Raw genomic sequence first — 22,500 nt, forward strand, 5'->3', positions numbered from 1 at the left:
TTTTTACTTCTGCTACTGAGATAATCTTACAAGTTTTCTCTTTATTACATTTAGGTAATATGTTTAGATAGATTACATTTAGATAACACTACATTTATTAACCATTAGATGTTTAACCAACTGTGCATACATGGGAAAAATTACATTTGTCCTTGGTGAGTTATTAGATATATATTTTATCTTTACTCTATTTGCTAATATTTTTAAGGATTCATGCAAAAAAGTCTATGAAACAAACAAATTGAGAATTGTCCCATTGTAGAGATTTAAAATTATTTTAAGTAAGAGACTTTTCTTTTTAAGCTCAGTATCAGAGTTTCTTTTTACTTTTAATAAAGATATTTATCCAAAGTTCTACATACATCCACATATCTGTACATACACATATATATCTTGTTAAGATAGATATCTTAATTATATGTATATTTTAATTAGATATCTTAAGAAGCTTCTCTGAGGTGGTAGGTATATAGAGCTCAATTAGATACACATCTTAGAAGATAGAAATAATTGAGCAATTGATGAATAGAGGTTCTGCTTATTAAATTAAAAAGGTTGCATACATATTTTTGAATGTCAATTATTTTTTTCTTTTTTTATTTTAGAAGTATATTCTTTTTTTTTTTTTCCCATTTATTTATTTTATTGCATTTTAGGTTTTGGGGTACATGTGAAGAACATGCAAAATTGTTGCATAGGAACACACGTGGCAGTGTGATTTGCTGCCTTCCTCCTCATCACCTACATCTGGCATTTCTCCCCTTGCTATCTCTCCCCAGCTTCCCACCCCCCACCGTCCCTCCCCTATTTCCCCCCAACTCACCCCAGTGTGTAGTGCTCCCCTCCCTGTGTCCATGTGTTCTCATTGTTTAACACCCGCCTATGAGTGAGAACATGCGGTGTTTGATCTTCTGGTCTTCTGTCAGTTTGCTGAGAATGATGGTTTCCAGGTTCATCCATGTCCCTACAAAGGACCCAAACTCATCGTTTTTGATGGCTGCATAATATTCCATGGGGTATATGTGCCACATTTTCCCTATCCAGTCTATCGTCGATGGGCATTTGGGTTGGTTCCAGGTCTTTGCTATTGTAAACGGTGCTGCAATGAACATTCGGGTACACGTGTCCTTATAGTAGAATGATTTGTAATCCTTTGGATATATACCCAGTAATGGGATTGCTGGGTCAAATGGAATTTCTATTTCTAGGTCCTTGAGGAATCGCCACACTGTCTTCCACAATGGTTGAACTAATTTACACTCCCACCAACAGTGCAAAAGTGTTCCTATTTCTCCACATCCTCTCCAGCATCTGTTGTCTCCAGATTTTTTAATGATCGCCATTCTAACCGGCGTGAGATGGTATCTCAGTGTAGTTTTGATTTGCATTTCTCTGATGACCAGTGATGATGAGCATTTTTTCATATGTTTGTTGGCCTCACGTATGTCTTCTTTTGAGAAGTGTCTGTTCATATCCTTTGCCCACTTTTGAATGGGCTTGTTAGTTTTTTTCTTGTAAATCTGCTTTAGTTCTTTGTAAATTACGGATATCAGCCCTTTGTCAGATGGGTAAACTGCAAAAATTTTTTCCCAATCTGTTGGTTGCCGATTCACTCTAATGATTGTTTCTTTTGCTGTGCTGAAGCTGTGGAGTTTGATTAGGTCCCATTTGTCTATTTTGGCTTTTGTTGTCAATGCTTTTGGCGTTTTGGTCATGAAGTCCTTGCCTACACCTACGTCCTGAATGGTTTTGCCTAGATTTTCTTCTAGGGTTTTTATGGTGTTAGGTCTTATGTTTAAGTCTTTAATCCATCTCGAGTTAATTTGAGTGTAAGGTGTCAGGAAGGGGTCCAGTTTCTGCTTTCTGCACATGGCTAGCCAGCTTTCCCAACACCATTTATTGAACAGGGAATCCTTTCCCCATTGCTTGTTTTTGTCTGGTTTGTCAAAGATCAGATGGTTGTAGAAAGGTTGTGTTGCCTCCGAGACCTCTGTTCTGTTCCATTGGTCTATATCTCTGTTTTGGTACCAGTACCATGCTGTTTTGATTACTGTAGCCTTGTAGTATAGTTTGAAGTCTGGTAGTGTGATGCCCCCTGCTTTGTTCTTTTTGCTTAGAATTGACTTGGCTATGCGGGCTCTCTTTTGGTTCCATATGAAGTTTAAGGTGGATTTTTCCAGTTCTGCAAAGAAGGTCATTGGTAGCTTGATGGGGATAGCATTGAATCTGTAAATTACTTTGGGCAGTATGGCCATTTTCACGATATTGATTCTTCCTAACCATGAACATGGGATGTTTCTCCATCTGTTTGTGTCCTCTCTTATTTCGTTGAGCAGTGGCTTGTAGTTCTCCTTGAAGAGGTCCTTTACATTCCTTGTTAGTTGTATTCCTAGGTATTTTATTCTCTTTGTGGCAATTGTGAATGGAAGTTTGTTCTTGATTTGGCTCTCTTTAAGTCTGTTACTGGTGTATAGGAATGCATGTGATTTTTGCACATTGTTTTTGTATCCTGAGACTTTGCTGAACTTGCTGATCAGTTTCAGGAGGTTTGGGGCTGAGACGATGGGGTCTTCTAGATATACAATCATGTCGTCTGCAAATAGAGACAATTTGACTTCCTCCTTTCCTATTTGAATGCCCTTTATTTCTTTTTCTTGCCTGATTGCTCTGGCTAGAACTTCTAATACTATATTGAATAGCAGTGGTGAGAGAGGGCATCCTTGTCTGGTGCCACATTTCAAGGGGAATGCTTCCAGTTTTTGCCCATTCAGTATGATATTGGCTGTTGGTTTGTCATAAATAGCTTTTATTATTTTGAGATACGTTCCATTGATACCTAGCTTACTGAGTGTTTTTAGCATAAAGGGCTGTTGAATTTTGTCAAAGGCCTTCTCTGCATCAATTGAGATAATCATGTGGTTTTTGTCTTTGGTTCTGTTTATGTGGTGAATTACGTTTATAGACTTGCGTATGTTGAACCAGCCTTGCATCCCCGGGATGAAGCCTACTTGATCATGGTGGATAAGCTTTTTGATGTGCTGTTGCAATCGACTTGTCAGTATTTTATTGAAGATTTTTGCATCTATGTTCATCATAGATATTGGTCTGTAGTTTTCTTTTCTTGTTGCGTCTCTGCCGGGTTTTGGAATCAGGATGATGTTGGTCTCATAAAATGATTTGGGAAGAATTCCCTCTTTTTGTATTGTTTGGAATAGTTTCAGAAGAAATGGTACCAGCTCCTCTTTGTATGTCTGGTAGAATTCAGCTGTGAACCCATCTGGACCTGGGCTTTTTTTGGGTGGTAAGCTCTTAATTGCTGCCTCAACTTCAGACCTTGTTATGGGTCTGTTCAGGGTTTCGGCTTCTTCCTGGTTTAGGCTTGGCAGGAGGCAAGTGTCCAGGAATTTATCCATTTCTTCCAGGTTTATTAGTTTGTGTGCATAGAGTTGTTTGTAATAATCTCTGATGATGGTTTGAATTTCTGTGGAATCTGTGGTGATATCCCCTTTATCGTTTTTTATTGCATCTATTTGGTTATTCTCTCTTTTCTTTTTTATTAATCTGGCTAGTGGTCTGTCTATTTTGTTGATCTTTTCAAAAAACCAGCTCCTGGTTTTACTGATTTTTTGGAGGGTTTTTTGTGTCTCTATCTCCTTCAGTTCTGCTCTGATCTTAGCTATTTCTTGACTTCTGCTAGACTTTGAGTTTTTTTGATCTTGCTCCTCTAGCTCTTTCAGTTTTGACGATAGGGTGTCAATTTTTGATCTCTCCTTGTTTCTCATGTGGGCACTTATTGCTATATATTTTCCTCTAGAGACTGCTTTAAATGTGTCCCAGAGATTCTGGTATGTTGTGTCTTCATTCTCATTGGTTTCAAAGAACATCTTTATTTCTGCCTTCATTTCATTGTTTATCCAGTCAACATTCAAGAGCAAGTTGTTCAGTTTCCATGAAGCTGTGCGGTTCTGAGTTAGTTTTTGAATTCTGAGTTCTAACTTGATTGCACTGTGGTCTGAGAGACTGTTTGTTACGATTTCCGTTCTTTTGCATTTGCTGAGGAGTGATTTACTCCCAATTATGTGGTCAATTTTAGAGTTGGTGTGATGTGGTGCTGAGAAGAATGTATATTCTGTGGATTTGGGGTGGAGAGTTCTGTAAATGTCTATTAGGTTTGCTTGGCCCAGGTCTGAGTTCAAGTCCTGGATATCCTTGTTAATTTTCTGTCTGGTTGATCTGTCTAATGTTGACAATGGGGTGTTAAAGTCTCCCACTATTATTGTGTGGGAGTCTAAGTCTCTTTGTAATTCATTAAGAACTTGCCTTATGTATCTGGGTGCTTCTGTATTTGGTGCATATATATTTAGGATCGTTAGCTCTTCTTGTTGCATTGATCCTTTTACCATTATGTAATGTCCCTCTTTGTCTCTTATGATCTTTGTTGCTTTAAAGTCTAATTTATCAGAGATGAGAATTGCAACTCCTGCTTTTTTTTGCTCTCCATTTGCTTGGTAAATCTTCCTCCATCCCTTTATTTTGAGCCTTTGTGTATCCTTGCATGTGAGATGGGTTTCCTGGATACAGCACACCGATGGGTTTTCTCTTTTTATCCAATTTGCCAGTCTGTGTCTTTTGATTGGGGCATTTAGTCCATTTACATTTAGGGTTAATATTGTTATGTGTGAATTTGATACTGCCATTTTGGTGCTAGCTGGCTGTTTTGCCCTTTAGTTGAGCTGGTACTTGTTGTTCCTTTATATGTGTACAGCCTCTTTCAGGAGCTCTTGTAGAGCTGGCCTGGTGGTGACGAAATCTCTGAGTACTTGCATGTTCCCAAAGGATTTTATTTTTCCTTCACTTATGAAGCTTAGTTTGGCTGGATAGGAGATTCTGGGTTGAAAGTTCTTTTCTTTAAGGATGTTGAATATTGGCCCCCATTCTCTTCTGGCTTGTAGGGTTTCTGCTGAGAGATCTGCTGTGAGTCTGATGGGCTTCCCTTTGTGGGTAACCCGACCTTTCTCTCTGGCTGCCCTTAGTATTTTCTCCTTCATTTCGACCCTGGTGAATCTGACGATTACGTGCCTTGGGGTTGCTCTTCTTGACGAATATCTTTGTGGTGTTCTCTGTATTTCCTGGACTTGAATGTTTGCCTGCCTTGCTAGGTTGGGGAAGTTTTCCTGGATAATATCCTGAAGAGTATTTTCCAGCTTGGATTCATTCTCTTCGTCGCATTCAGGTACGCCTATCAAACGTAGATTAGGTCTTTTCACATAGTCCCACATTTCTTGGAGACTTTGTTCATTCCTTTTTACCCTTTTTTCTCCAGTCTTGCCTTCCCGTTTTATTTCATTGAGTTGATCTTCGACCTCTGATATCCTTTCTTCTGCTTGGTCAATTCGGCTGTTGATACTTGTGCATGCTTCACGAACTTCTCGTGTTGCAGTTTTCAGCTCCATCAATTCACTTATATTCCTTTCTATTTTGTCCATTCTTGTTAGCATTTCGTCCATTCTTTTTTCAAGGTTCTTAGTTTCTTTGCATTTGGTTAGAACATGTTCTTTAAGTTCACAGAAGTTTCTTACTACCCACCTTCTGAATTCTGATTCTGTCATTTCATCACACTCGTTCTCCATCCAACCTTGTTCCCTTGCTGGTGAGGAGTTGTGATCCCTTTTAGGAGGAGAGGTGTTCTGGTTTCGGGTGTTTTCATCCTTTTTGCGCCGGTTTCTTCCCATCCTTAAGGATTTATCCACCTGTCGACTTTGTAGTTGCTGGCTTTCAGATTGGGTCTCAAATCTTTCAGATTGACGTTTTGTTTGTTGATGATGAGGTTATTTCTGTTTCTTGGTTTTCCTTCTGACAGTCTGGCCCCTCTGCTGTAGGTCTGCTGAGGCTCACTCCAGGCCCTGCTTGCCTGGGGTTCACCTGCAGCAGCTGTTGAGCAGCAAGGGTTGTTACCAGTTTTCTTCTTCTGCTATCTTTGTCCCAGACGGATACCCGCCTAGTGTCAATCTGATCTCTCTTTTATGAGGTGTCTTTTTGGATATATAGGGGTCAGGGAGCTGCTTGAGGAGACGGTCTTTTCTTTATAGGAGCTCAAATGGTGAGTTGTGAGCTCTGTTGTTGTTCATTCAGAGTTGCTGGGCAGGTACTTTTAGGTCTGCTGCAGCTGAACTCATAAACTGCTTTTTGTTCCCAGGTGCTCTGTCCCAGGGATTTAGGGCTTTATTTATGAGTTTCCTTTATGCTGCCGCCTTCTTTTTTTTTTTCCTTCAGACCTGCGCAGCCCAGCAAGGAGGCCGCCTAGTCACTGTCGGCCTATGGCAGCTTTGCTGAGCTGCTGTGGGCTGCGCCCCGCTGCCGAGTGAACTTTCCTGCAGTCCTGATTATATGAGTGTAGTTAGAACTGCTTTGGCGATGGTGGCCCGCCTCTGTTGGGGTGGAGTCTCTGCCGTGGCGTGTTGCCTTGGCAACGGCGGGCTGCCTCAGCAATGGCGGGTTGCCTTGGCAACGGCGGGCTGCCTTGGTAATGGCGGACGCCCCTCCCCCACAGAGCTGGACCGTCCCGGGTTCAGCTGCGCTTGCTGTGAAACTCTCAATCCAGAGTTTCTGGTTGCTGTTCTTTTGTGGGGGTGGGGCCAGCCGAGCCTGATCGCCTGGCTCCCTGCCTCAGAGCCTTTTTTAAGTTGGTGTTCCCGTCGCCTGTTGAAGAGGCGCCGGGGTCTGTTTGTTTTCCCCTGCGGCCACTCGCTGCGCTGGCTTAAACAGCGGCACTGAGGTTTGTGGCGCTTTTTTTTTCTTTTTTTTGCCCTGGAATCTACTGTCCTGGTTCTCTGCTCAGTCCCCTTTTTGAACCAGCGTATGGGCGACTTCCCGTGGCTCCAATCGCCAGCCAAAAGGGCCCCCGGACCGGTGTATTTTGTACGGAGAACCGCGGCTCCGGGGCGCTGACAAAGCAGTCGCGCAGGGCAAAGCCGCGGCCCCGGCCGGCACAGCAGCGCTGGCCGAAACAGCCGCGCTGGCGACCGTGGAGCTCCTCTGCCCGGGAATTTCCTAGTCTGTGGGCAATAAAAACGCGGCGTCCACTCACCCTCTGCGCTTTCACTGGGAGCTGCAATCCTGAGCTGTTCCTAAACGGCCATCTTGGATCAAGCGTCAATGTCAATTATTTTAAAGAAACTGATGAATTTTCATGTTAAAAAATTCTAAAATGATTTAAATCACCCATATAGTGAGTCTTAAGTCTCTGGTTGATTACTTTCTATGCTAACAGAATTATAGAAAGGTGACAATTTATTTTGAAGAAAAAGGATTTAAAAAATGTGCTATCGTATCATTTTAACAGCACACACACTACCCAGAAATCAGTTCTTGCAGGAAAAACCTTAATAGTCCTTTAGTGCAATGGCTAGTGTTAATTCTCTCTCTCTCTCTCTTTTTCACACAAACATACACACACACTTTCTTAGAGCTGTTTTATCCTCAGAAGACCCTTATGTACAAAGCCGATCGTTTCCACTTTAGAAGCTTCCCTTGTATAACTATTTCTCTTTTAGGATATGAGGCATCTCAGTTTAGAGAAGTGCCATTAAAAGCCCAGTTCTTACATGGCTAGGCCACAACCTGGTACCTCAGCCTATTCTCTCCATAGTGTATCAGTGTTCTTCAAGACAATTATGCAATGAAAAACTTAGTTTTTTCTTACAAAGGCAGTTTATACTGTAATAATAATTAATTTATAGAATGAATTCTCAGCTATCCCTTGTATTAAAAGGGCACACCTTAGCTTAAGATACCAATGTGTTTATCATAGTATTTTTATTTCACTTATTTTGCTTAAACAATGGTGGCTCCAAATTTATAGTAGAATAAATTTGATGTGTGTGTTAACTTTCTACTATTAATAACTTGACAATTTTAGCCCTGCTTACCCTGTCTATTCTGCTCATCTAAATTACAAAATTTACACTTACTCCTATGACAAGTTCTTTATTATTTTGCCCCCGTAACCACTGTTGTGTTGATCACAATTAGAAAAATATCCTCCACCTGCTGCATCAGAGAAGCTTCTCATTGTGGCTTTGTTTCCCAGGTACCAGGTTATAATGACCTACTTTGGCGTTTGTTATGCCAAGTGATTGTGATGCCTGAACTTCCTTGACCTCAGTTTATCGTCAGAGAGAGAAAAGACAAAGCCCTTGAGCAGGCAGTGAGATACATACAGTTTTTAACAATTTACTGTGCACAACAGATGTCAACTGAATAATACTTAGGGTATTGGGATATTTGGGGTGTTCTTTGGGGTGTTCTGGAGGAATCATCTTAAAACCCCCAGCACAGAAGTGATGTGCCTTTTATCAGTGGTGCCTTCACAGATCTTTAAGATTTTAAGGTTTAACAGGAAGGCCACTGGCCTCAGTGCCCAAAGGACCATAGATCCTTGCCACCATCCTGATATTTAATTAGAGTAGAAAATTAATTTTATCATCCTATTTGTGCCTTTTATCTTTTTTTCTTTAAAAAAATCTCAACAAACCAAAGTTTGTAAAACTCACCTTTTTTTTGGAGGAACAAAGATGTGATAGTTGTTTATTTTGTTTATATTAAAGGATTTCTATCTTGAAGTATGTAGTTTGTTTTCCTCAGGAGCACCAGCCTCTCTACAGACAATAATTCACTTAGATCTTTCAAATTCTGCAAAGAGCTGTAGGTAAAAGTAGTACATACAATTTACAGGGAGGACAATTGAAATAGAGGTTGCCTCTAATTGCCCGGAGTCAGAAAGCACAACTATAATGGAACACAGAATGGAATCTGGATCTCTGGAATCCCACTTAGTTCTCTGTCCACTAGATCACACTCCCTACTCCTCAGTCCTTGGAAAATAGATGATCAATTTTATATAGGGCTAACTCTCAATTACCTATAGTTCATAACAAGCACCTGCAGATGCTGGTTTACCTTCACATCATTGCCCTGCTGTCGGCTCTGGGGCATCTGCCAGAATCCTGCGGGTCAGCTGTCTTGTGCTACTGTGGCAAAAGAAGGAAGAAAGGCAAGCAGGAGGAGAGCAAAGGGAACAGAAGAAACTTGGTTGTGGGAAACACAGAACGTATAAAAATCAGGGGAATATTAATAGTTGCAGAGTTGGATGTCAAGACTATGCCGCCCTCAGTATTTGTGCAGATGGAGACAAATTGAGATGGAATTCCATCCTTATATATCATTTTCCACATACAAACATGGACATTAACTTAACATAAGGGTGAATCTGGTGGGAGAGGGTCCCAGGCACCATGTCTGGCCACGAAGCTCGCAAGAAGACCCCAAAACAGCCCAAGAAGCAGCCTGAGGAGATGGACGAGAAGATAACATTTTCCAGCAGAAGCAGAAAGGAGAGCAGAAGAAACTCAAAGAGCTAAAAGCAGAGTCTGCAGGGAAGGGCACTGGGCACAGGTGGAATTAAGAAATCTGGCAAAAAGCAAGCTGTTTCTTGTGCCTGAGGCCATGGTGATCCCGCATTCCATCTCTAAACATCTGAATTCCCCGCTGTAACCTCCTTTGCCTCCTATAGTTAGAATGAAGTGTCATCTTGGAGACTGCTGAACATTTCAGAATAAACTTTTGTAAAAATAAATAAAATAGAAATAAAAGCAAATCTAAACCACAAAATAAGCAAGTAACATTAAAAGCTAGAGCTCTGGCAGTTCTATAAGGACTTCCATGCACAGGCAGATTTCATGTGAGCTGTTGAACCTCTAGTATCAGCAGTATGACATAACTGAAAGTACATGGCAGTAATTTAAAAATTTCCAAGTAGAAATGGTAACAATTAAAACAAATACATTACAAGGCTCAATAGGGAGATTATTCACATAGGTTGTATTTGGCCACGGTGCCTTGCAGCAATAAACTGTAGCACGTTCACTGTTAGCAAAGTGAACTGTCACTGTCCTGTTTTAGTCATGATTGTCTTTATTCTGATTTCTCAGTAATTTCTAATGTATCTTCTTGAGGATCAGAGTGGGTTGTGCTGTTTAATATAAGAAATTATAGTCATAATTTATATGGGGTAAAGCTACTCAACTCTTTTTGTTTCTATTATCTGGAGATATTTACATCATTTTTTTCAGGAGATAAACTGAAGGCATGAAATACATGTTCAGGGCTGGTGCAGTGGCTCATGCTTGTAATCCCAACACTAAGGGAGGCTGAGGAGGGTGGATCACTTGAGATCAGGAGTTCAAGACCAGTCTGGCCAACATGGCGAAACTCTGTCTCTACTACAAATACAAAAATTAGCTGAGTGTGGTGGCGGGCGCCTGTAATCCCAGCTACTTGGGAGGCAGAGGCAGGAGAATTGCTTGAACCCAGTAGGCAGACATTGCAGTGAGCCAAGATTGTACCACTGCACTCCAGCCTGAGAAACAGAACCAGACTCCATCTCAAAAAAAAAAAAAAAAAAAAAAAAAAAAAAAGAGTACATATTCAGTGTTGAGATTTATTTAAAGGAGCAACAATTGTATAAAAGAAGAGCGTGGTAAATCTTGAAAATATAAATGGCTATGTGATCTCTCAAAGGGGCTCTTGGTACGATTCCTGATGACTAGAATGTGTGACTCTCATTAACTGCACCTTAGAATGGTGCCTGGTGCATAGTCAGCCCTCAGTGAGTATCTCCCCAAATGAAGGACATCGATTTGCCAGCTTTCAGTAAGCTCCAGGATGCAAGAGCAGGATGAAATGGAGAGAGTCATTATGGAAATATCAGCTAACATGCTTGGAGTAAGGAGGAAACATGAATTGCTTCAGAGACGGGTAAGCTTTTTCACAGAGATGAAAGCTGAGAGAATGGTCTAATATAGGGGAGACAGTGTGGATGACACAGGAGAGAGAGGGACAGCAGATAACACAAGGCTCCTGAACATGGGAGGGGCCAGGACTTCCAGCAGAAGTAGAGAGTTTGGCTTACCTGAAAGGAGGAGCATTTGTTTTGTTTTGTTTTGTTTATTCAGTAGAAAAGAAAAAAAAAAGAGAGATCACAATTGAGGCTGTGTGGTAGATGCTATATTTTCTTTCTTTTTTTTTTTTTGAGGCAGACTCTTGCTGTGTTGCCCAGGCTGGAGTGCAGTGGTGTCATCGCAGCTCACAGCAACCTCTGCCCCCCAGGTTCAAGAGATTTTCCACCTCAGCCTCATTAGTAGCAGGATTAAAGGTGTGTGCTAGCATGCTCAGCTAATTTTTGTATTTATAGTAGAGACAGGATTTTGCCATGTTGGCCACGCTGGTCTTGAACTCCTGACCTCAAGTGATCCACCTGCCTTGGCCTCCCAGGTTTCTGGGATTACGGCCATAAGCCACAGCGCCTGGCCGGATGCTATATTTTCTACAAATTGGATGTTTTGTGGACATTGACTAGAAGTGTGAACCATAGGGATGTGGAGGAAGCACTGACAAGGGGAGTGTCTAGGAGTGCTGGGAATATTCGAGCCCACCTGAAGCTGTGGAACACAAGCCCACGTTGGCACAGTCAGTACAGTGTCAGCAGGAGGGGCCAGGTATGGAGAAGGGGATGGAGGGGTTCGTCGAGAGATGGTCTGTTGAACCACAGCGGCAGGCAGGTCATTGCACAGCCACCAAAATTTCCTAGATGATGGTAGGACTTGTGTGATGAAGAAACCTATGGACTAGTAGCAGAGCCTTCCGTAAATGAGGGAAATGGCACGAGGGCAGACAGCAAAGATAAGGAGAGTCAATATCCGTTGGGTGCAAATTTCATGCAGTCTCAAAAAGCTTAAATATGATCTACACATGTACCCCAGAATCTAAAATACAATTAAAAATAAAAGAATAAATCATAAACTGCTAAAGCCTTTAACTAAACTAACAACTATATTAAACCTGGTTTTATGTCTTCTTTATTATAAATACTTGCCTTTTATTCGACTTCTCCTAGTATAAATGAAGATAGATAAGAAATTTTAACAAACTCAGAGAAATATTTCTAAGGATGAGATAGGTTGCTGTCAAACTAGGAGAGTCTTAATTTTAGTTATTTCCGCAAATCCAAAAACAAAGATTTTTACAAGCATAGATTGTTAAATGTAACCACCAATGACATTTCTGGCTATTATGACATTGGTAGTAAGCATAGTCATATACATGTACCCCAGAGGTTATACCAGAATTCACATTTCATTATTTATCAAAAGGTCTTTGGGAAATGCAACAGCAAATCTTAATATTAAAAGTTATTTTTGTTACTCTTAAGAACCTCATGATATCATGCTTGTAAATAAAGCTTTAAGTTGTTTTTTTCCCAATTATTTAGGGAAGCCAATGAAGAAAAAAGTATAGACATTTTTTATGTGTTCAGGTGTAAGTTACTTAACTGATTTTCATATCTGCTGAACTAGAAATACAAATTTGTTTTGAAGTTTATGAATCTGTTAGATAAGTAAATTCAACAAAAGCTTTACAGGAATCCCAGGAATACCTACATTCCAGTGAACTCAAGTTCTTGAATACTTGGAGAACTTTATTTACATTTCTGCATCTCTAATGTTGATCATGTGAAAACATTTTGCAACAATGAGGACTTTTACTAATGCAAAACCAACTTCTGCCCTAGTTTTACATGGCTTTAATATTAATCACAGTATGCCTGTGATTATACTATAATTCAATGTTCATAAAATTGGTGGGTGGAACGAAATGTAAATAAATTGTTCACATGCAAACATCCTTGTTCTTCAAAAACAGTTCATTGGGGAATCACAGGTACAGGTGACATAAGAATAAACTAAATAGAATATAGCTGCAAAAGAACACAAAATTTGATTTTGCAAACATTGGATATTGTCAACTTGTATGGGGCATCATTAACAAACCAGTTTGTATATGAATTTTATAACTATTTTTTAAAATTACAGATAGTAAAATCTAACAGCCAAATATCAATATTATGCCATTCCACTCCAGGCAGTAACTATTTCATGACTGCCTCCCATGTGCCAGGCACTGTGCAAAAAGAGCTGAGGATCCAAAGAAGTGAGAGGGTGAGCTTCTGGCTTCAAACGGAGAAGCTGAGGAGTGAACTTCTATACTCAAACATACACACGTGTATTATTTCAGCAAACCTGGCTTATGAAACTGAACATGAAGAAAAGAATCAAATTATTTGTTTAATATATTTGTAAATATGGACAAAAATAATTATATGCACTTTTGAAAAAAAGTCAATTATCTGGATAAATTGTTTACAGGTTTAACATCTTACTTTTGCTTTTATTTTGAAATGATCATGATCTTGCTTGATATTCCTATGACCACAGCACCTTCTGCACAATAGGATTTCCATGAATATAGTTAAAAGAATCAGGAAACGAAATAAAGAATGAACATTAAATATCTATATTCTAAAATGTTCATTTCAGAGAAATGTGTGTCTTATGCAAAGAGGGTTGAATTATTATTAAGTGACTAAGTGAAAGTATCCAAGAATAAAACATAACTCCTTGTCACCATGGGGAGAAAAATGAGTGTTCTGAAAGGATGTCAGTGTACTTTTTAAAATACAATTTAGTATGTCTGAATTATATCACTCCAGAATAAAAGGAAGAAAATAATACTGAGTCTTTCCTAGAGAGGCAAAATATAAAAATGGGGACTAAGTCATAAGTGAAGTAGTTTTACCAGGAAAAAAACTGCTTCTGAGCTTTGAGAAGTTTATATATATAAATAAAGATTGCTATTTGAGCCACCACTCAGCTCTCTGACTAGTGTTGTAGCCTTATATTATTTATTCGGGGAGTGATATACTGTGAATCTTGAACAAGCAATTATGTACATTCCTAGGAACTTGCCATTCACCACTAACCCTCCCTACCCTAACCCAAAGCATCAGCCCCATAAGACTACACTTTTGGTTTTTGTTAAAATGTAGCTTAGTTGCAAGTGTCTGAGTTCAGGTTCCAAGCTTTGATCATGATTTAATGAGATAGTATCACTTCCTAATTTAAAACCTTTCTAGACCTTTTCATTTCCCTGTGGTAAAGTTCAAACTCTTCACAAGGGTCATACGCACAGCCTTCGGTGATCTGGGGCCTTCTTCCCTCCAGCCTCAATTCTGGTTTCGCCGTGCCGTCTCCAGAACAGCTGCACAGCTCCCTTCAGTACCTCCAACAGGCTCAGCTCCCTCTTGACTCTGAGCATTAGTATTTCCAGCCCAGGGTTTGTTTGGACATGTCCCTAGGAAAGCAGGCCCTGGAACAGGGGCCTCAGTACTCTGCCTGGTACTGTATCCTACTGTGGCTGAGCTAATACCCAAGTTGGAAGGCAAAGTCCTCTTTACTTTTCCCTCTCTTCTCCTTAAGCAAAAAGAAAGAGCCTCTCCTAAAGCTGCAAGCTGAGTTTTCTGGCATTGGGCTAGGGGTGGCAAAAGCACTTATTTGGCCACCCTGCTGGCATCTCACTGGGTGGCATCCCCACCAGGTTCACTGGCTCTGAGCCCAGCACAGTACCAAGACTTGATCAGGAATTGCAAGGCTTTGTGGCTTAGGCTCCCTTTCAAATTTAGGTAGGACCGCAGAGTGCTTTATTAGCCTGTGGTGGTGGGGCTGCCAGATCTCAGGTGCTTACTACTGAGATTAACAATTTTCCTCTGACTAGAGCTGGCATAAATGTTCCCTCTGTGAGTGCTTGCTGAGTTCTGCTTGGTGTTACCTTCCACTGTGGCAAAGAAGCACCGAGTTCCAATTCAGAGTCCCACAACCACTGCTCTCTCCTTGCCCTGAGTACATAGATTTTCCATGCTGCGGTGCTGCTGCTGGGTAGTGGTAGAGTGGTGGCATGGTCATCTTTTCTACCATCATCAATACCTTTTTCAGTGATGTGAAGTTAAAATCAGGTACTGTACTTACTCATCTCATTATTGGTTCTTATGAAGGTGCTTTTTTGTGTGAATAGTTGTCCAATTTGGTGTTCCTGTGGTGACAATCATCAGTGGATGTTTCTATTTGACCACCTTGCTGTGCCTTGATATTCAAGTGTTCTTGATGAGCCATTCTCATTTTAGATGCTCATTGATTTCTCTTTTCTTTTAACTAACAAACTGTTAATAATTTACACCATACAAGTTATTACTTGGCTATAAATAATTTTAAACCAGTATCCAATTATTTGAAATTTATTAGTCTCCTTTCTCCAATAAGAATATAAGTTATTTGATCAATATGGCTCACTACAGTAAAATCAAGGATAATTTATCTTAGTCACCATGTTTAATAAAATATTGTTCCAAAGTTTTTCCAAAGAGAAGTCACTCCTTATACTTAGTGTCTATCCCCAGTACCTAACACGTGACTGAGCACATGCACAGTATTCAATAAATGCTTATTGAACTGATATGGGCAACTATTAATTATTTACCTCATGTATATAATTTCTTTGATTATGCTTTCAGTGTCTTAAAATGGAGAAGGCCTCACTTCACCTGAATTTTTCTGTGGTAATATATGAAATATGTATGTGAACTTTTAAGAGAGCGCTTACATAAATTTAAGAAATATGTAAAAGTTAGATCATGCCCAAGATTTGTTTTTCAAACTTAAGAAAATAAAATACATCACTAAAGGTATAAATCTTTTATTTTTCTCATAAAAATACAAATAAAATACTTTAGTCACTTTTATTTAAAAACCATATTATATTTATATTTGGAAGCTGCTGCTTTCTGGGCTGTAAAGTTTGCTTTATCACTGGTCCTGAGAAAGACCTGTGATAATAATGTTAAAATGTTATATTTCAAAGCATAATATTTATACACATTGAGATACTATTTATATCATTTTAATTTAGATTTTAAAATATATTTTAATGAATCTACTGATTTATATGAAGTCTCTATGCACACTAAATACTTAAGAATATCTATTAGGTAATTGTGTCTCTAATCCTGCATTTGAAAAGGGGATTGAATTTTTCTTAAATTCATACGTGATCATGGCAAATAAATTAAAATAGACAATTCTGTTGTTCCCTAGGCAACTTTCTAGAAACCTTTCATGAACACTATTCATTTAGAATAAGTTTCAAGCAATATTTCCATTTGTTTTAGTTTTAAATAAGATATTTTCCTTTGTCATTATCAAATTAGCCACAATGCTGATACTGTAATCACTGGCCAAATTAGAATGTTTGTAATAATATAGACATTTGCAATGATTTTTGTATTTATGATTTTTTACTTGACTTGGCATATTTTTAATTGACTTTCCAAATATTATATGCTTATTGTAAAAAAAGGAAATAATAGTAGGCATTAACAAAGAAAAAAACTCATAAATCAACTACTCAGAGATAAATATATTAATATTTTAATATTAAATATTTTTATATTTTAATAGATTGTCCCAATATTTTTTGTGTGTGTATGTGTGTATGTATATATATATGTATATATATACTTGGATGCTTTTTTCCATCTTTTAGGATCATGATATGTAGATAGTTGAAAAAATTATATTGCATTGAATTGATTATCTGACAAGACTAGATAGTTTTCTAAAATATAATGTTTAGGCTCACGCCTGTAATCCCAGTGGTTTAGGATGCTGATGTGGAAGGATGAGTTGAGGACAGGAGTTAGAGACCAGCCTAGACAACAAAGAGAGATCACATCTCTATAATATACACATATTTGGTATATGTGATGGCGCTCCCTAGTAGCTACCAGGAGGCTGAGACAAGAGGATCACTTGAGGCCAGGAGTTGGAGGCTGCAATGAGCTATGATGTTACCACTGCACACTAGGCTGGGTAACAGAGTGAGACCCTGTCTCTAAATACATATTTGTTACAGAGTGAGACGCTACAGTACCCTATAGGGTCTAGGGTCTCACTCTGTAACATATATGTATTTAGAGACAGGGTCTCACTCTGTTATATAGAGTTTACTAACTATAATTGAGCTATGTATTCACCTATTTTATTTATTTTTACCACATATTTTAGATATTATTGCTCCCCATTGTTCTTTTATGTAATAAAACTTTTAACACAAGATTTTGAACATAGCTCTACTTATTCATCACATTACTTAGTAGATATTAAGTGAAATCATAATCTGCTATGACTCTTGATCAATACTTTTAAAACATATTTTTAAAAGCTGTACAAATTTATACATCCACCTAGGGCCAATAGGTATGTTTCTACATATATGTGAATATTCACAGCCTCTGGAGTTGTGCAGTGCACAGCCCATAAAACTGAACTGGTGATTTTACTCTCACCTGTAGAGTATAAGTGTACCCCTATCGCTATCACTAATATTAAATGCAATAATTTTAAAATCATTAATATATGAAAGATTAAAAATAAGCATGTTTCTTATTGAGCACTAAAGTTCAATTGCATTTAGAGATTCTTTAAAACTGTAGTGTAAACAATATAGACGTTTGTGTTTTTCTCACTTAGTGGTTTAGAGGAAGTAGAGGTGATTCATGTCTGGCAGTGGCTTTTTCTGCAATGATTTTTCTTTTTTTTTTTTTTTTGAGACGGAGTTTCGCTCTTGTTGCCCAGGCTGGAGTGCAATGGCGCGATCTCGGCTCACCGCAACCTCCGCCTCCTGGGTTCAGGCAATTCTCCTGCCTCAGCCTCCTGAGTAGCTGGGATTACAGGCACGCGCCACCACGCCCAGCTGATTTTTGTATTTTTAGTAGAGACGGGGTTTCACCATGTTGACCAGGATGGTCTCGATCTCTTGACCTTGTGATCCACCCACCTCGGCCTCCCAAAGTGCTGGGATTACAGGCGTGAGCCACCGCACCCGGCCTCTGCAATGGTTTTTCAAAGATTTCTGTGGCTGTAAACTTTTTGCTCTCATCTACTTGGTCTAAGTTAGTACATCACTGCCATCACCATGTCCAAACAGCATTATGGAGGAAAATAAAAAAGGGAAGGGAAGTAGAATTTCCTTTCTATTTAAGGGAATGAGGCAGTCTTCTTTATTTAAAAAATTAGTAAATTTGTTTATAAAAGTATTCATATCCATTAGTCAGGAATTTGTCACCTGACCAAATCTAATTGTTAGAGAAACTGGGAATTATAGTGTTCATTTTGAGTTTGTCAAGATCCAGCTGATAACCAGGAACTAAATACTGGGCGAAAAAATTAAAAAATGTTTTGAAGAGTCAGTACTCTCTGCTATACAGAGAAATATTTGATCACTGGTGAGGATGATATTTTTTCATGAATTTAGTTTCTTATATCAATTGCACATTAGTGCTTTGTGCTATTTTTCTCACAGAAGTATTTTTTAAAATATTTCTTGTAAAGGGCTTTCTGGATAATATCTATGTTAACTTTTTTTTTTTTTTTTTTTTTTTGAAATGATGTTTCACTCTTGTTGCCCAGGCTGGACTCCAATGGCGTGATCTCGGCTCACTGCAACCTCCACCTCCAGGGTTAAAGCGATTCCTCTGACTCATCCTTCCGAGTAGCTGGGATTACAGGCACATGCTACCAGGTCAAGCTAATTTTGTGTTTTTAGTAGAGACAGGGTTTCATCATGTTGGTCTGTCTGGTCTTGAACTCCTGACTTCAGGTGATCCTCCTGCCCTGGCCTCCCAAAGTGCTGGGATTATAGGCATAAGCCACCGCACCTAGCCTATTATCTGTTGTACTCATTTTAAGTATTTTTCTTATACTACATTTTATTGATTGGAATTTTAGAGGTCTATGGTTACATTTTTATTACCATTACACTTAGAAAGTTTTTCCATTCCCCAAGATGTTAATATTCATTAATATTACACTATAGGGTTAAAAAATTTTAATTTCATTTAAGATTCTACTTTACCTTTAGTTTAATTTATTTTGTTGTTTGCTAAGGCCAAGAAGAAAAATATTGAATTTCAGAGTTTTTTTTAAAAAAAACTTCTCTTTACAAATTTTTAAAATTATTTATTTAACACTAAGTAAAAATTCAGAAAATTTTATATTGTGGCCATATAGTTTAGCATTTTTTTTGTTTACTACCTTATATTCCTGGCTTACTTTTTATAAATATTCAAAAAGTATACACACATGATTTCAAGCAGAAAAATGTTATCCTCCAATATTTAGCAACTTTTTAAAGTTTTAATGAGTTTTGATGTTTTTCAACTATTTTAAAGATATGGGGACTACATGTTCAGGTTTGTTACATGAGTACATTACACCCAGGTAGTGAGCATAGTACCCAACAGGTAATTTTTGGACCCACGTCCTCCACCTTCATGTCCCCCTCTGTAGTTTGCAGTGTATACTGTTCCCATGTTCATGACCATGTGTGTTCAATGTTTAGGTCTCACTTACAAGTGAGAATGTGTGATATTTGGTTTTCTGTCCCTGCATTAATTTCTGTCCCTGGTTAGGATACTGGCCTCCAGCACCAACCATGCTGCTGCAAATGATATGATTTTATTCTTTTTTGTGGCTGTATAGTATTCCATGATGTTTATATCTCCCTGTTTTTTTTTTTTTTTTTTTTTTTCCCTGTGACCCATCCACCACTGATGGGCACTTAGGTTGATTCCATGGGTTTGCTATTGTGAATAACAAGGCAATGAACATATAAGCATATGTGACTTTTTGGTTAATGATCTATTTTCCTTTGCATATATGCCTAGTAAGGGGATTGCTGGGTTGAATGGTAGCTCTGAAATTAGAAAACTAATGAAATTGAGATGCAAGAATTGATACAAAATCAGTGAAATCAAGAATTGGTACTTTGAAAAAAAATAAACAAGATTGAGAGACCACTAGCTAGCTTAACAAAGAATAAAAAAAGAAGATTCAAATAAGTACAATCAGAAATTATAAGAATGACATTACAATTGATCCCATAGAAATACAAAATATCCTCAGGGTGTACTATGAAGAACTCCATGCACACAATTTAGAAAATTTAGAGAAAATGGATAAATTCCCATAACCACATAATCTTCTGAGGCTGAATCAGGAAGTGATTTTAAACCATGCATAGACCAAAATCAAGCTCTGAAATTGAGTCAGGAAAAAAAACAAAACAAAACAAAAAAAACCTACCAACCAAAAAAAGCCATGGGCCAGATGGATTCACAGTTGAATTCTACCAGACATGCACAGAAGAGCTAGTACCAATCCTACTGAAAATATTCCAAAAAATAGAGATAGAGGGCCTCCTCCCTAAGTCATTCTATGAAGCTAGCATCAGCATAACACCAAAATATGTCAGAGACACAATAACAACAAAAACTTTAGGCCAATATTCCAGATAAACATAGATACAAAAATCTTCAACAAAATACTAGCATACCAATTCCCACAGCATGTCAAAAAATTTAACCCACCATGATCAATTAGGCTTTATTCCTGGTATGCAAGGCTGGTTTAACATACAGATATCAATAAATGTAATTTACCACATAAACAGGATTAAAAGCAAAAAACATGAGACCCTTTCAATAGGTTGAGAAAAAACTTTTGATAAAATCCAACATCCCTTTATGATAAAACGCCTCAACAAACTACGCATTAAAAGAACATGCCTCAAAATGATAAGAGCCAGCTATTACAAATCTACAGCCAACATAATATTGAATGGGCAAAGGCTGAAACTATTCATTCTTCTTGAGAACTTGGAACAAGAAAAAGGTGCCCACTCTCACCACTCTTATTCAACGTAGTACTGGAAGTCCTACTCTGAGTTACCAGGCAAAAGAAAGAAACTAAAGGCATCCAAATAGGAAAATAAGATGTCAAACTATCTCTCTTCCCTGGTAATATGATTCTATATGTAGAAAACCCTTAAGATGATGTCAAAAGACTACTAGAACTGATAAAAAAATTTTACTAAGGTTTGGATACAAAAGAGTGTACAATAATCAGTAGCATTTCTATAGACCAATGATGTCCAGGCTAAGAGTCAAATCATGAACACAATCCCATGTTTATAATAGCAGCAAAGAAAATGAAATACCTAGGAATATAGCTAATGAAAGGGGTGAAAGATTTCTACAAGAAGAAGTAGAAAGCACTGCTGAATGAAATCAGAGATGACATAAACAAATGGAAAAACATTTCATGCTTATGGATTGAAATAATTAATATAGTTAAAAAGGCCATATTGCCCAAAGCAATTTACAGATTCAATGCTATTACTACAAAATTACCAAAGTTATTCTTTACAGAATGAGAAGGAAAAAAAAAAAAAACTATTCTAGAATTCATGTGGAATTAAGAGTCCAAATAAAGCAATGCTAAGCATAAAGAACAAGGCTAAAGGCATCACACTACCCAAATGCAAACTATACTGTAGGGATATAGTAATCAAAATAGCATGATAATGGTACAAAAAGAGACACACAGACTAATGGAACAGCATAGAAAATGCAGAAATAAAGCTACACATTTACAACCATTTCATCTTCAATAAGGCTGAAAAAAAAATGGGGAAATGTCACCCTATTCAATAAGTGGTGCTGAGATAACTGGCTAGTTATATGCAGAAGATTGAAACTATATATATTTGTATATAGTGAAACCTACATTTCACTATATACAAAAATTAATTCAAAATGGATCAAAGATTTAAATGTAAGACCTCAAACTATAAAAATCCCAGAAGAAAATCTTTAAACAGACAATCTATAGGATGGCAGAAAATATTCCCAAACTGTGTATCCTATGAAGGTCTAATATCCAGAATATGTAAGGAACTTAAACAAATCAACAAGCAAAAAACAAATAACCTCGTTGGGTGTGGTGGCTCACATCTGTAATCCCAGCACTTTGGGAGGCAGAGGCAGGCGGGACACTTGAGGTCAGGAGTTCGAGACTAGTGTGACCAACATGGTGAAACCCTGTCTCTACTAAAAATACGAAAATTAATTGGGCATGGTGGTGACTGCCTTTACTCCCAGCTACTTGGGAGGCTGAGGCATGAGAATCGCTTGAATCTGGGAGGTGAAGGTTGCAGTGAGCAGAGTTCGTGCCACTGCACGGCAGCCTGGGCAACAGCGAGACTCTGTTTCAAAAATAAAATAAAAATATATAAAATAAAAAATCTCCAAATAGTCTCATGAAAAAATGGGAAAAAGACATGAACAGACACCTCTCATAAGAAGACACACAAGTGGCCACCAAACAAATAAAAAACGTTCATCATCAATAATCATCAGAGAAATACAAATTAGAACCACAGTGTGGTACCATTCCACACCAGTCAAAATGGCTATCATTAAAAAGTCAAAAACGACAGATGCTAGGAAGGCTGTAGAGAAAAGGGAGCACTTATATACTGCTGGTGGGAATATAAATTTGTTCAGCCATTGTGGAAAGCAATTTGGAGATTTTTCATAGAGTTTGACATCTCTTTAAGGACTATCAGCTCTATTTTGTTGCTTTCTCCAGGGTTGGTGTTCAGTCAGGGCACGTGCTGAAGTGTGGTGCATTCTACCAGGATACATTCTGAATATTT

General features: G+C 38.3%; 1 protein-coding gene and 1 pseudogene across 3 annotated transcripts in view; both read left to right on the forward strand.

Annotated features, from left to right (window-relative positions):
* Positions 1-22,500, forward strand: part of NKAIN3 (sodium/potassium transporting ATPase interacting 3) — a 650,466-nt gene that overhangs the window by 117,904 nt on the left and 510,062 nt on the right. The window lies entirely within an intron of this gene.
* Positions 8,532-10,230, forward strand: LOC116563538 (annotated as a pseudogene).

Source organism: Sapajus apella, unplaced genomic scaffold (assembly GCF_009761245.1).
Source record: "Sapajus apella isolate SASKATOON/1434 unplaced genomic scaffold, GSC_monkey_1.0 scaffold35, whole genome shotgun sequence".
In the NCBI taxonomy this organism is placed as follows: domain Eukaryota; kingdom Metazoa; phylum Chordata; class Mammalia; order Primates; family Cebidae; genus Sapajus; species Sapajus apella.